Below are 16069 nucleotides of genomic sequence, written 5' to 3' on the forward strand. Positions count from 1 at the left end.
ACAACATCGAATGTAAATAAACAAAATATCCAATAAAAGTTTAGAACCAGACAGGAAGAAAAGGAAAAGGATTAAAATGATTTACACAGGCATGTATGTACGGACACATATACATTCGTACACCCACACTCTGGCTGGGTACAACCATCTGTCTTAATCAGTTTTACAATATTAATGCATGCTTGCATACATGCATATATACATACATACATATATACAGACAGACAGACTTATATTTGGATGGATGGATGGATGGATGGATGGATGGATGGATGGATGGATGGATGGATGGATGAGGTAGGGATTTTCCAAGCCAAACCATATATCCAACAACTTCATGTCTTTTCTCTGGCCGTTTTATAACTTCTTAGACAAAAAAAAAATCTTTAGAAAATTACCTCAGAGATAAAATGGGAGTTACAGAAGAATGGTGATATTAAGTTCAAAGCACTGTTTCCTTTTAATACTCATTATAATTTCAAAGCTATCATAGATGGCTCCTGACACTTGGGCCTATGAACTCTCTAGATCTGGTTATCTGAAATTAACAGTTATCAAGCATGGATTCTTGGGTCTGTGTAGCAAGCCTTATATCCAATTAGAGGACATTTGATTATCCCCACCCATAATCAAGCTGCTGTTGTACAGGTGAGCATATCTTGCCAGGTAGGTTGCATTTCTAGTTTATAGGGTTCACATATGGGGAAAACCAATGTCATCATTCCCCGCAGCAGTATTTCTAAAGCATATTTTCACTAGTAGCCAGCAGTCGATAGATAGCTCAGTAGATAAAATCACTTACAACTTAACAACTTTTATTACATGAGTTCAACCTCTGGATCTCTCATAATAGGACAGAAAAACTTCCAACAAGTCCTTTGACCTCCGCATATACAGAATGGCTCATATAAATAAATGATAAATAATTATGTTAACAACTAGTGCTGTTATACTTCCCTAACAAGAGAATCTCAAGGATAAGGAAGTTCTAGATTGAAGACTGGTGCCCACATTATTGTCATATAGAAACACAAATGCTCACTGTATCAAAGCAGCCAGGACAAAAAACTATACACTCATAATGTTTCTGAAATACATCAGAGAGCTGGAAGATTGACTCCCATTGAGGGCCCAGCTGGCCTTTCCAGGTGAAGCCTGGATATATAGTTCTGTGTATGACACAGAAAGATTGCATACTAGACAAGTGGTTGGGATAAAATCACTAACACTTTAATATTTCTAGCATAAATTATATACTACCATCATTACTATGTATGTATATGATAGATGAGTATGTATGTGTGTATACATATATATGATATATATCATATCACACACACACACACACACACACACACACACACACACACACACACACACTAGAATGTCCAGAAACATAAGGGCCTTGTTTGTTTTCTGATGTTTATCAATTGACCTTACTAGATGCTCAAAACAGAAATGTGGAAGAAAGTGGAAGATCAGAGGGAGATTAGCTAATACAATTGCAAAAAAGTCAGTGAGTCCGCATCTCCTGTCCTTAATGTTTGCATTTAAAAATCAAATATAGTCAGTGAACTTTATCACCTCAAAGCCACAAGTTTCTACTAATTATGTGGAAAACTTAGTAAAACTATGAATGGAATACTATCAAAGAGCCATGACTACATATCCTTTAGCAGTACCATTATGTATTGCTTACCCTATTGAAGAGGTAGAGGAAAGCAATTGTCTCTCACACAATCATAAATTTTATAGTAATATTTGACATTCAGGACTCCTGAGACAAGATAAATGAGAAAACCCACCTCTGGAATCCCCACACACACACACACACACACACACACACACACACACACACACACACAGAGCACAGGTTACTTAAAATGAAACCTCATAGGAAATTAGGGGAAAATCCTGCCCAACATCATCAGACCAGTAAGCACCCAGTAAAAAAGAGTTTACAAATGGGAGAGGCATGAAGATGCAGTAACTGACCCTGTTTGTATGAAAGACATGAGCACATGACTAAAAGGAACATTTGACAGAGAAAACTTTTCGGGTGGATGTGGTTGTGATACCTATCATCTTATTCTCTGTAGGCTGAGTTAAGAGCATCTGGAATTTGGAATCACTTCACCATCAACCTAAAATTACTGCACATATTTTCCATTAAATTATTTCCAAGATTTTTTTCTCAGTCAACAATCTCAGAAAACCTGATAGTGCTTCCTGTATATTCTTTCAGAATCCATGATACCACAGCAGACAAACTTTAAAAGTAGAACAAAACCATGCACATGCTGTAGTTTCTGATGGGATTTGAAAGTGTATTTTGAGTTTTTTAAATTAAAACATAATTTTATTTTGTGTCTTACATCCCTTATGTACCCCCCCATTGCGCTCTCTCTCTTTCTCTCTCTCAAATGCTCTTTATTTCTGTTCTGGATAGCTTTTATGTTGAAGATGAGATGTTGACCAGGACTGTGTTCTTAAACATGGTGACATGACACTATTAACAAAGGTTAGGAGATGTGTGGTGGCTCCCAAGGAATTCAGCAGTGAATGTTCTCACCCAAGTGGTAAGTGAAGGCTAATTAAGTGTCCTTGCTCTCTTATCTGTCCTTACAAACATAAAGCCTCAGTGATGGAGATGAGGGACACGTGGTACAATGAATGCTTAATTATTTTCTGCTCACTCTCCTGCAAGAGTGAGGAAGAAGTTATGTTATGATAAAAGGAAACATTGATCCCTTAAAGCTCCATTCGAGAGTTAATATGACCATACCCTCTCAGTCTAGGTAGCCTCCAAAAGGAGGACAGAAGATCCTTGGCTGTATCCAGGAAAGGTCATGTGGTAGTGAGCATGGGCTCCAACAGATGAGTTAAAATAAAAATGAATGCAAAGCTTTACGTGCCAATAGGGTGCTTCTCTCCTTTTTCCTTCCATCATTCTAGTTCCCTCCTCTTCCTCAAGTGGTATGACATTTCTTCATTGAAAATTTTGTACTGAGACCTGAGCGGGAGAGCACTATACAATTTTTAGCATGATAAAGATATCATTATTTAAAATGGATGGCCTTGTTGGACATCAATGGGAGGAGAGGCCCTTGGTCCTGTGAAGGTTTGATGCCTCAGTGTAAGGGCAATGTCAGACAGGGAGGTAAGAGTGGGTGGGTGGGAGAGTTCTATCATAGAAGCAGGGGAAGGGAGGATGGAATAGGGGACTTCCAAAGGGGAAACAGGGAAACATTTGAAATGTAAAGAAAATATCCAATAAAAGAAAAAAAATTAAAAAAGAAATCTGACAGGAAAATTACAACAAACCTTCATAATGAGAAAAATGTATAGTGTAATCCATTTTTAATTTATAATTAATTCAAATATAGCTAAGAGAATTTATATTATTATGAAAAATCAGTAAAAAGCAATATCCAGAATTTTTTTTATTGTTTTAATTGATGCTTTGCCATTGACCGGTAATTTCACATTCCACTCTCTCCTAAAATTCTAGTGACTATGATTCCACTATATCAAATAATTCTTCTAGTTTAACTACATCCTGTGAATGACACAGTGCATTTGTACTTTTGTGTCATATTATGTCTCTAGCACGAAATGTCAAGGTTTTTTTTTGTTTGTTTGTTTTGTTTTGTTTTTTTCCAGAGCTGAGGACCAACCCAGGGTCTTGCACTTGCTAGGCAAGTGCTCTACCACTGAGCTAAATCCCCAACCGTGAAATGTCAAGTTTTATTCATGTTGTATTTACTACACTGTCATTCCCTTTCAGGACAAACAGCATTCTGTTAATAGGACATGCTGTTGTTTGCTTATCTGCTCATTTATAGTGAAAATTGACTTAGTTCTATGCTCGTAGTATCATAAATAATATTGATATGCCTATTGCCTTGCAAATACTTGTTCAAGTTTCTTCTTCCAATACCTTTGAGTATGTACCTACAGAATTACTAGACATAGAATAGTACAAAATTTATTTATATTTTGTATTTGTGAGATTATAATTACCTCATTTCCCCTTTCCTTTCCTCCCTTCAAATTCTTCCATATGCCTCTTTTTGCTGTTTTCAAAATTGACTTTTTTCATTAAATTTTATTACACGAGTATATGGATCTTCCTAAATATATTTCTTTATTACATCACCCAAGATGGTCCACAGTGAATATGCATATTTAAAGTCTTACTCTTAGGAAAAAGTAATAGTTATCAATGAGTACAAAGCAGTAAGTCTTTGTCATTTGCATTTGCATTTTCCTGATCGTTATAAATGTTGAGCATCTGATATACCTTTCCATTGTCTTTGAAGAAATAATCTTTCAAATTTTTGGCCTATTTAAACTGATCATTGCCCCTTTATTGTTGTATGATATATTTATATATTTCCCATCAATAATGTCAAATATGTTCTCAAATGTACTTTATTGGATTTTGTTATTGACAGTGGTTTTGTTATTAATGGTGGTTTTATGTGAAAACTAGACAAACCTGACAATTCTTTGAAGATATAATCAAAGAATGGAAATAATGGAACTTTTAGTAACCTTAAAGCAATTAAAGATAATGAAAATAGTTGTAAAGCTGCTCAAAAGCAGCAATGATAATTTCTAGGCCCATAGTAAATAAACTTGTGAATTCCAAAAAAATTTAAAGGTGAAGTAATTTACTTTGTATAACATTTTCAAGGATATAAATATGATCTACTTCCTATTTTATTTTATGACACCAGATTCTCTGTGCCAACCCAACCAATGCTATCACAAGAAATAAAGAAAAAGAAATGTTCTTGTACATAGTTTTAAAACTTGTCAATAAAACGTTAGTAAAATAAATCTATCGACACAAAATATAATGCAACACAAGCTTTGTTTTACTATATTAACATATTTAAGAAAAATAAAATGACTGTGTCACCAGCCATGAAAAAATGCTGAAAACTAGAACCATTTGTCAAAATTTTACAATTAAGAATAATTTTCATTTTCTTTTTTTAAAACTCTTTAGATATATTTATTTCATGTATGTGAGTGTTTTGCCTGGTGTTAATGGGGGTCAGAAGAAGGCACTGAGTTCCCAGGAATGAGAGTTCTGAACCATCTCTCCAGCAATGGCCTGGTTTTTAAGTCAAAGCCTTCCGCTCCTTTGTTCAATTAATGTGAACTTAGTTCTCCAGGAGAATGTTCTAGTCAGGCAGTGCTTAAGTCATACGGTCATACTCATATATATTTCACGTAACTTTTCTCAAGAAAAAAGATGCAGGCAGATGCGTAGGTACCTAAATGTGACTTGCCAGTCAGGAGCCTCGCCTCGTAGCCTCGAGAACCCCAACGTGCTGAGTCATAGAGAGGTCAGCTGACCCCAGCTAAGCCAATCAGAATCGCCCAGTTACTGCGCTAAGTTTAAAAAGGAACTGTTGGGGTCCTCAGAGGGGCTTTTGAGTCCTCAGAGGGGCTTTTGAGTCCTCAGAGGGGCCTTTGAGGACCCTGCGTCGTCTTGCGCTCTCACGCCTCTCACACGCTCTCGCGGCTTTCAGCGTTTGAGGAACTCTCTCGTCAATAAGCCGCTGTTGCGCTACAGAGGTGCCGGAAAAGTCAGTAGATTCTCCCTACCCTTCCACTGAGGTAAACGACAGACATTTCTTTTTATAAATTTAACTTATTTGGGCTAAATGATACAGACCCAAGGTTGTGGGATTTATCATCAATTTTGCTGGATTTCTTACGGGTTCCGCCTTGTTTGCTCGAGGCGTCAATTTTGTGGTAGTGTCTAGAGGCATTGTTTCCTGAGGTGTGAGTCGTTTCAATTTTGTGACCAATTGCTTCACATTCTCTATTTAAATTCCTCCACACATCCTTTCACCTCTTATTAAAAAATTTATCTTTCTAGGTCAGGTATGATGGTGTATTGGAGGCTGAAGCAAGCAGATTTCGAGCTCTGCCACGGCCTGGGTACAGAGTTAGGCCTTGTCTCAAAAAATTTTTTCTTCTTTTACATGAGTCTACTTCCATGATGAAATCTTAGCTAAAAAACAAAACAAAAACCAAAAACAAATAAATAAACAAACCCCAAACATACAAAACACTGTTTTTTTTTCTTCCTTCACAAACCTAAGCCTGGGTACATAGTAATGCCTTGAGTTCCTGCCCTGGCTAACTTGTAAACTGAAATAAACTGTTTCTTCCAGGGTGAAAACTAACCAAGAAACAAATAATAATAATAATAATAATAATAATAATAATAATAATAATAATAATAATAATATAAAAACACAAACCCCATTATTTTTTCTTCGTTTGAGTCAGTCTAGTTACATGGTGAAACCTTGTCACATAAACAAAAACACCCCAAATAGAAACAACAATAGCAACAAAAATACCATTTTTTTCTTTCATTGCCTCTTAGTTTTGCTAGTTTTTATATGGAATATTTTTAAATTAATAGAAAAGTGAGCTCGGTAGATAATTTCTCTTTTAGTTTATTTAATTTATATTTTTAGATACTTTTGTGTTTAATTCAAATATCTGTTCATTTACCTGTGGCAAATAAATGGAATTTCATTTCTAAGGGATTTAGAATTTTTCCAGTGCCCTGCTGTGACCAGTCAGAAACTTTGTGATCTTTTCTCTCTGCATTCTGAGAGTGAGAGTTACAGGTGTTTTCCTCCATGCCCGACTTTTATCTTTAAAACATTTAAAAATAATTGTAGTGTTCTAAAATGTATTCTTTCAGATATCTCTACTTTGGACATCTTATAAAACACCAAATCTAAGATTGATTAGATATTCGTAAAAAGTAACATAAGAAAGGTGAATGTGCAGGTTGTGTTTATTTAGATTGCTTTAGATGCTGTATGTGGACTGTAAAATAGTTCCAGATTTTATTTTCATCAGTAGCCTTCATAAATATTTTCATAATTTTACCAACATTACATAACTAATAAGTTATTATAGATTTCATTTTAATTTTTCAGTATTCTTTATTTTTATTATAAATTTTCTTTATGGAGAATTTTATGCATGTATGTAATAAAATACGGCCATATTCACCCCATTTCTCCTTTCCAAGCACTCCCACATCCCCCCAACATGTCTCCCTCGTAACTTTGTCTTCATGTCTTTTTTGATAACTCACTGACCAATTACTGCTTCATATATGTTATTCTAATAGATTCCCTTTGTATTCCAGAATCCCATTCAGAAGACTTCACTGAATTTAGTTGTTATTTCTCTGTAGTTCCAGTCTGCGGTATAAGTCTGAAATATTTGAAGAGTACTGGTAAGAATTTTTTTCAAGTTTCTGTGGGTTTATCTCTTTAAAAAAACATATGCAAAGTGTTATTACATTTCCAGTATGCATATACTAGTTCTTTATCCCTGTTCCCTCTCAATGTCCTCTCCATTTTTTCTCCTTCCTTCATTCAAACTCATTTTTTCTCATTGCATATTTTTGTGTGTGAATATATATTTCAATCTAGGTCCATCCTGTGAGAGAAAGTATATAATATTTATCTCATAAAACTGGATTATTTTGAGTAACGTGATGATTCTTTCTTCCATGTATTTTCCTACAAATGCTGCCATTTTGTTTCTCTTACTTCTCCAGTACATGTGCACACTTTATTTCTTGGATCTGTTGATACAGTACTAGGCTGACTTCATTCTGGGGTTATTGTAAAAAGTAACATAAGAAACATGAATGTACAGGTATCTCTATCGTATATTCATTTAAATTGCTTTGGATGCTGTAAGGTGAAAGTGAAATAGTTCTAGATTCCATAAGTATTTTCATATTTTCACCAGCATCACATAAGATTTTCTTTCCCCCACATCCTCACAAACATTTATTGCCATTTAGCATCTCAATTTACTTTTGATTATCAGTTTTATTTGGGCTAGGGAAGTTTGACATTTATGAGTGTATTTATTAACCATATTTCTTCTTTTGAGCCAAATCCAGTTGATTTGTCATTTACCAATGCGGCAGCTTCTATATTTCATATTAATATTTTAAGTTCATTAAATTGTCTAAATATTAATTCTCTATAAAATGTGTATAGCTATAAAGTTATATCCATCTTGTTGCTTATCATGTTGTTTATATTGCTCTGCAAGGATTTTTAATTTCATGCAATTTGTTTGTTCCTGCTGTTGTTTCCTGGCTGATTTCAAAATGTGTCTTAAGGAAGCTTTGCTGTGCCTGTACCTTAAAGCTGTTTGGATTCTATAGCTTCTTAAAGAAGTTTTAAAATGTTGCATCTTACCATAGGAATTTTTATCCATTTTTAATTGATTTTTGTAAATAGAGACAAGGATATATGTTAATCTTTCTACATTTAGATGTCTTGTTTCACTAGCTCTGTTTTTAAAAAGGTTTTCTTTCATGCAGTGGATAATTTGGACACTTTTTTTTCAAAAATCGATTGATTGTAAATATATAGTATTATTTCTGGGTTATTTATTTATTCTATTCCAGTGATTTACACATCTCTTTGTGTCGCACTAACATGCTATCTTTGTTGCTATTGTTCTATGATATAATTTGTACATTCTTATTTTTATTACAGTGAAGAAATTGAAGAAGACAGTAGAAAAGGGAAAGATCTCCTACATAGGAGAACCAGTGAGTAAATATTAGCTGCTTTCAAGTTATGTCATAGAACAATAGCAACAAAACACTATGCTATTGCAAGGAAAAGAGATGTGTATATTTGCATAAGAGAGATCACTAATAAGGTGACACAGTCAAAACCAGGTTGTCTTGAATTCTCCTCTGTCAACACCATTAGGCCTAACACTACTCAATTTAGCCTGTGTCAGGTTATTTGGACAAGAGCAAAAATCAGCCACATTCTTTGCCAAAACTACTTAAGAGTGGTCTCTAGGGCACTTGCTATCATTGCCCTCTGAAACCTCTCCAGCTGAGATTGCATAGTTCATATTGTACTCAGTATTATTCTCTTTCAAGTCCCTACTAAGATTACCCATTGAAACTCAGTTAAAGAATTTAACCACTTTCCTAATCCAAAACCCGAAAGTACACATTCCATCCACAAATAGCACTGACAGGCCTGCCACAGCTATACAGCACTCTCTAGTACCCACTTTTTAGTTACTTATCTATTGTTATGAAGAGAACCTATGATCGATACAATATAAAAGAAAATCACTTCATTGGGGCCTTGCTTATAGTTTCACAGGGTTAGTTAATGTCATGGTAGGGAGAGAGAGAGAGACAGAGACAGAGAGAGAGACAGACAGACTGACAGATAGACAGACAGACACTGGGCCTGTTATTGGGGTTTGAAACCTCAGAGTCTACCCCCAGTGGTACTCCAAGAAGGGCAAACCTCCTAATCTTTCCCAAATAGTTCCAATTGTAGACCGAGTAGTAAAATTTATGATTCTGTAATGGGGCCATTCTTATTCAAACCACCATTTTATTTTAGTCTCCAAATTATTAATACCAGCTCCTATAATTTTTGGCCTTTCCATCTGAGATATGGGTTTGGCTAACTAATAACAAATGAACAATGGCAGAAAGACAAACTCAGCAGGGCTTTTGTTGTTTCTGTGCCAGGGTATACTATCAGAAACAGTTAATAAGTCATAGCTTACACAAATGTAAGTCATGGAAAGGGGCAGGTTTTAGCTCAAGCAAGCAGAAGTTGCTAGCTTAAGCCATGTGTCTCTGGTTTTTTGAAGGAAGATATGGATATAAAGAAGCTTTGGAAACTTGATGCATCCTTAAGGAAAGCTAATGATGTACTCTACAATGCTGGGAGGTGTGGGATATATAAAGACCCATCTAATAAGCCCTTTAATATCAGCCATAGAGATAGTGAATTTGTGCTGCTAGGTTTAAATCTTTCTTTGATCCAGTTTCTCCTCACACTGCCCTACTCCTCCTCTCTTTTGGAATAGTAATGTACATTTTGTGCCATTATATGTTAGAAGTATGTGATTTGGTTTTTTGATTTTTTACTTTGTATGATTGCTATTAAGAGATTGCCTTTAGTCTCAGAAAGAAGAAAAAAATACTCTGAGCCCTCTACTTTTAAGCAGTCTTCAGACTGTGGAGACTTTTGAAGTTTGACTGAGTATATTCTGCATTATGATATGGTTCAAGCCTATAGGGGCCAATGAGTAGAATATAATGGTTATAATGAGAACAGCCACCAGAGACTCAAGTATGTCAATGTTTGGTTCCCAGTTGGTGGACTGTTTAGGAAAGATTAGGTGTGGCCTTGTTAGAGGAGATGTGTATCATTGGGGAGTTTTAAGGTTTCAAAACCTAGTGCCAGGCACATTCACTTTCTGTCTTCCTCCTGCCTGTAGATCAGGAAGTAAGCTCTTGCTACTCCTCTAACATTGTGCATGCCTGCCTGCCTGTCACCATACTTCTCACCTTAAGGATTATGAAATAAGCCTCTGAACTGTAAGCAAACCCCTAATTAAATGGTCTTATATTTTTCCTTGGTCATGGTGTTTCTTCATGGCAATAGAAAAGTAACTAAGACAATAATCTTAAAGCTACTTATGACTATTGATTGCTTTTCTCCCTTGGCACTATGCGTAGCACCACTGAATAACTCATCCTTAAGGAAGCAACCTGAAGGCTATTTCAAGCTCAGTTCCTCCAAGTCATTTGCCTGAAATGTTTGGTGTCTTCCAAAGTAGTGACATACTTTTAAGTCCTGGTAGTCAACTATAGGCAATAGCAATAGCCTATATTGCTTGAGGAGTTTCTTATAATGCCCTAAACTGATTTCAGGAATTTTTAACATCCTCCCTGATTTCTTCACTGAGCTATTGCTCTTAAGGGTGTAATGTTTAATTTTATTTAGATTGTTTCATTTCTGTAATTTTTCTTTATAGGAATTTATAGTTTTACTGCTTTCTGATCAAATGAGATCAAAAGTATTTTTTATTTTAAAATATATTTTACCTGCTCAATGACCTAAATTATTATCTATATCACAGAATATCTCATGTGCTGTTGAGAAGATGTGTATTATGTAGCTATTGAATATTCTATAAATATTTGTCCTTGTTTGCTGTCTTGTTATGATAAACACCATAACTAAAAGGAATGTGGGGAAGAAAGGGTTTATTTCACCTTCCAACTTATAAGTCCATTATCCAAGGAAGTCAGAGCAGGAACCTGGAGGCAAGGGCCATGAAGAAATGATGTATACTGTCTTGTTTGTTTTGACTCGCTCAACTTCCCTTTTATACAACCCAGGACTAGCTGCCCAAGTGTGGCATCCCCTTCAGAGAGCTAGGCAGGCTCTCCTCCCATATCAATCATTAATAAAAATGTGCCCCACAGTCTTGCCAGTATTCTAATATGATGGAGGCAACTCCCAACTCCTGAGTTCCTTCTTCTCATCAGACCCTAGCTTGTGTTAATTTGACAAAAATTAAACCAGCATAATGTCTAAGTCTATTTGATCTATAGTGAATTGTGTCTGCAGTAAATTGTCAATTGTTATGTTTGGATTATTTATCATTTGACAAAGGTTGGATATTGTCATCACCCACTAAGTAGCTACAGGATCATTTGTTTTATATTAAATAATCAATATTCAGTGCTTATGTATTTGTATTGATGATGGCATATTAATGGGTGGTTCCTTTTAATTATTTTGTCTTTTTTCTTCAGAGCTGAGGACCGAACCCAGGGCCTTGCGCTTGCTAGGCAAGCACTCTACCACTAAGCTAAATCCCCAACCCTGGTGGTTCCCTTTATTAATATTTATTGGTCATATATGTCTTCTAAACAATTAGTTTTGACTTGACATCTATTTTATCAGATCTGAACAAAGCTAGTCCTGGCTTTTTCCTGCTTCCAATAGCTTAGTTTATTAACCTCACCCCTTTCATTCTAAGATTTTACTTATTTGACCAAAAGATTCATTTCCTCCAGGCAGCAACCGTCTAGGCATACATGATATAGCTTACCTAGGCTTACCTAGTCGGCCAGTTATATTTATATTCAATAGTTAGAACCATTGTAATTAAGATTATTATTGAAAACATTTTTCATTTGAGGAAATTTTTGGTTGATTTCATGGTTTATTCAAATATTATTTGTCCTTGTTATTCTCCCCCTCATTGTATTGGGCACATGATGATTTACTGAATTGTAGGGGTTTTTCCTATAATCTTTATTTCTTACTGTAATGAAATTTAGTCTCTTCTGTTTCCTCACAATTAACACCATACTTATTTCTCTTCTGTATGCACAGTTCCTTTAAGTGCATTTCTTATAGGCTGGCTTAGTAGCATATGTAGTTTGTGCTATCTGAAAAATTTTTATTTCTTAACTGATTTTAGGATGTAACTCCTAGTTACAATAATCTCACTTGACATGTATTTACTTTAATGCTTAAAATACATCTTTTATTATTTTCATGGCTTTTCAGTTTCTGCCAAGAAGTCTGGTGTTATTCTGCTTGAACTTCATTTTTTAAATGAAATAGATGGGTGTTTTGCAGCTTTTCATGTTATGTGTTTGTTAGTCTTAGCATACTCTACATGGTTTTATTCCCTTACATTTTATTCCTAATATATATTACAGAAGTTATTTTCTTGTCATATCTGTTTTAGAGTCTAAATGCCTCTTGTGCTTAAAATTCATTTCTTTCTATAGAATCAGGAAATTTTCTGGTATAATTTCAGTGACTTTATTTTCTGTACCTTGAGCCTATGTTTCAACTCATTTTTCTCCTATAGTTAGATTTTGACTTCTGCTCATACTCTAGAACTTTGTCCTCAAGATTTTTATTTATTCATGTATAAATGTGAAATTTCTTTCAACTTTTCTTCAAAGCTTAATGTTCTTAATCTTGATTGATATAGCTTATCAGCGATACGCTCTGTGGTTTTTATTGATTTGATTTTCAGAATTTTTGCTTGTTTTCTTTTAAACTCCTTATGACTTTTCTCATTTATCTTACTTATACATGTTTTGAGTTGAATTTTTCTTTTCATTCATATGTGTAAAAGTTCCTGAACTTTTTTCAAGTATACTTTCCCTGTTTAATAATTGATTTAATTTTATTTTATGTGCATTTGGTGTTTTGTCTGCAGGTGCATCTGTATGAGGGTGTGAGATCCCCTGGGCTTGGAGTTATAGACAGTTGTGAATTGCTATGTATAGGTGCTGGAGAAGAACTCAGATCCTTTTTTAGAATAGCAGTCAGTGCTTTTAACTGAGCCTTCTCTCTGCTTACCTCAAGTATTCTTCAAGTATTACCACTGTAATAGCTAACTAAACTGTATAAAGAAACACAAAAAGTATTAAAGCCAGTTAATGTGCCCCAACAAGTATGAAGCAGATACTGAGAGAAATTATTGTACAGTAAACTATGAAGTTTTAACTCAATTGGGGTAAAAGTAGAAGCTTTACTTGTACCCAATGGCTAAGAAAAGGAGCATATATAGTTGGGAGAAGTTTAGAGGTAGGGGTGGATCTAGGAGGATTTAGGGGCAGGATTGGAATTAAATATGAACAGAATACATTGTATGTATGTATGAAAATTTCAAGTAATTAATAAAATGTTGTATTTAGAAGTAGAAGTAATACTTATTAATAAATAAATAAAGACACAGACAAGGGAAGGAAAATATAGCACCAAGATTTGTGTTTGAATTTTGGTTTCACTGCACTCATTTATCCCCCAACAGTAGACCATCTGTGAGAGGAAGGAAGCTGCTGCAACCTAAGGCCTTCGTGGACCTGTAACTCAGGATTCTTGGTTTCATCAGCCTTGACCCATAGAATAGGTAAATACCTCTAGATGTAGAGCTTCTCTATGACCTCAAGCATGGGATTATCTGAGTCCTCTGTTGTTACCTGGTGATGGGGTTTACTCATTAACACTCTGGTTGTATGGACTCTGAGCTGTGGCCCCTTTATTAGCTGAGGGACTGATGCCTGCATTTTTTTTCAGAGTGCCGTTGTCTGTCATTCACCAAACCTCATCACTGCCTGCTGCAGGCATCTCCCACAAAGCTAGTTTGGTAGAGCCTCTCTCAAGTTCTCATTTTGCAATTGCTCCATGGTTTCTTTTTTTATTAGATTTTTTTTATTTATATTTCAAATGTTATTCTCTTTCCCATCCATAAGCCCTCTATCCCATCCCCACCCCTTCTTCTAAAGGGTGTTTCCCTTCCCTAATCCCCCTTTCCACCTCCCCACAGTGACATTCCCCTATACTGGGGTGTCCGGCCTTGGCAGGACAGAGGGTTAGGTGCTGGATCTTTCATTGAGGCCAGACCGGGCAGTCCTCTGTTGTGTATGTGTCTAGGCCTCAGACCAGCCAGTGTATGCTGCCTGGTTTGTGGCTCAGTGTCTGAGAGATTTGGGAGAGATTAGTTGAGACTGCTGGGGTTGCCATACTCCTTAATGTCTTCCAGCCTTTCCCTAATTCAACCACAAGAATCCTGACTTCAGTCCATTTGTTGGGTGTAAATATCTGTGTCTGTCTTGGTCAGCTGGGCCTCTTGAGGATTTTTTTTTTACACTTGAGATATATATATATATATATATATATATATATATATACACACACACACACACACACACACACACACACATATATATATATATATACATATATATATATGTAGTTATTTTATTTATTTACATTTTCCAGGTTCCCCTCCATGAACCTCCTATCCCCTCCCCACCTTCTACCTACCTCTATGTATTTTTTTCCTTTGACCAACGTGTAGATACCTTCTATTGTATCTTGTACGCCTGAGATTCTCTCTTCTACTCTTTGTATTCTGTTGGTGATGCCTACATCTGTAGCTCCTGGTTTCTTTCCTAGGTTTTCCATATCCAGGATTGCCTCCATTTGTGATTTCTTTATTGTTTCTATTTGCAGTTGTAGATTTTGGACTTTTTTATGTAAAAATATTTATTTTTACTTTTTATGTAATTTTTTAAATTTTATCTTTATTAACTTGACTATTTCTTATTTTCATTTCGATTGTTATTCCCCTTCCCGGTTTCCTGGCCAACATCCCCCTAAACCCTCTCCCTCCCCTTCTTCCATGACTTCCCTCCCATCCCCTCCCCCCAACAATCCCCATTCACTGGGGGTTCAGTCTTAGCAGGACCAAGGCTCCACCGGTGCTCTTACTTGACCATTCATTTGCTACCTATGAGTTGGAGCCCTGTCCCGATCCATGAATAGTCTTTGATAGTGGTTTAGTCCCTGGGAGCTCTGGTTGGTTGGCATTGTTGTTCAGGCATGGGGTCTCAAGCCCCCTTCAAGCTCTTTTCAGTCCTTTCTATGATTCCTTCAGTGGGGGTCCCGTACTCAGTTCAGCGGTTTAACGATAGCATTCGCCTATGTATTTGCTGTATTCTGGCTGGGAGACCTTTATTGACTGTTTCTATTCCTTTAGGAGTTATGAGGTTGCTTAAATGTTTTATCTGTTCCTGATTTAACTTCGGTACCTGGTATCTGTCTAGGAAATTGTCCATTTCCTGCAGATTTTCAAGTTTTGTTAAATATAGGCTTTTGTAGTAGGATCTGATGATTTTTTGGATTTCCTCTGATTCTGTAGTTATGTCTCCCTTTTCATTTCTGATTTTGTTAATTTGGACACACTCTCTGTGTCCTCTCATTAGTCTGGCTAAGGGTTTATCTATCTTGTTGATTTTTCTCAAAGAACGAGCTTTTGTTCTGTTGATTCTTTGTATGGTCTTTTTTTGTTTCGGACTTGGTTGATTACAGCTCTGAGTTTATTTCTGCCTTCTACTCCTCCTGGGTGTATTTTTCTTTTTTTGTTCTAGAGCTTTTAGGTGTGCTGTCAAGCTGCTGATATATGCTCTCTCTTGTTTCTTTCTGCAGACACTCAGAGCTATGAGTTTTCCTCTTAGCACAGCTTTCATTGTGTCCCATAAGTTTGGGTATGGTGTACCTTCATTTTCATTAAATTCTAAGAAGTCTTTGATTTCTTTCTTTATTTCTTCCTTGACCAGGTTATCATTGAGTAGAGCATTGTTCAACTTCCATGTATATGTGGGCGTTCTTCCCTT

Source organism: Rattus rattus, chromosome 3 (assembly GCF_011064425.1).
Source record: "Rattus rattus isolate New Zealand chromosome 3, Rrattus_CSIRO_v1, whole genome shotgun sequence".
Taxonomy (NCBI): Eukaryota; Metazoa; Chordata; class Mammalia; order Rodentia; family Muridae; genus Rattus; species Rattus rattus.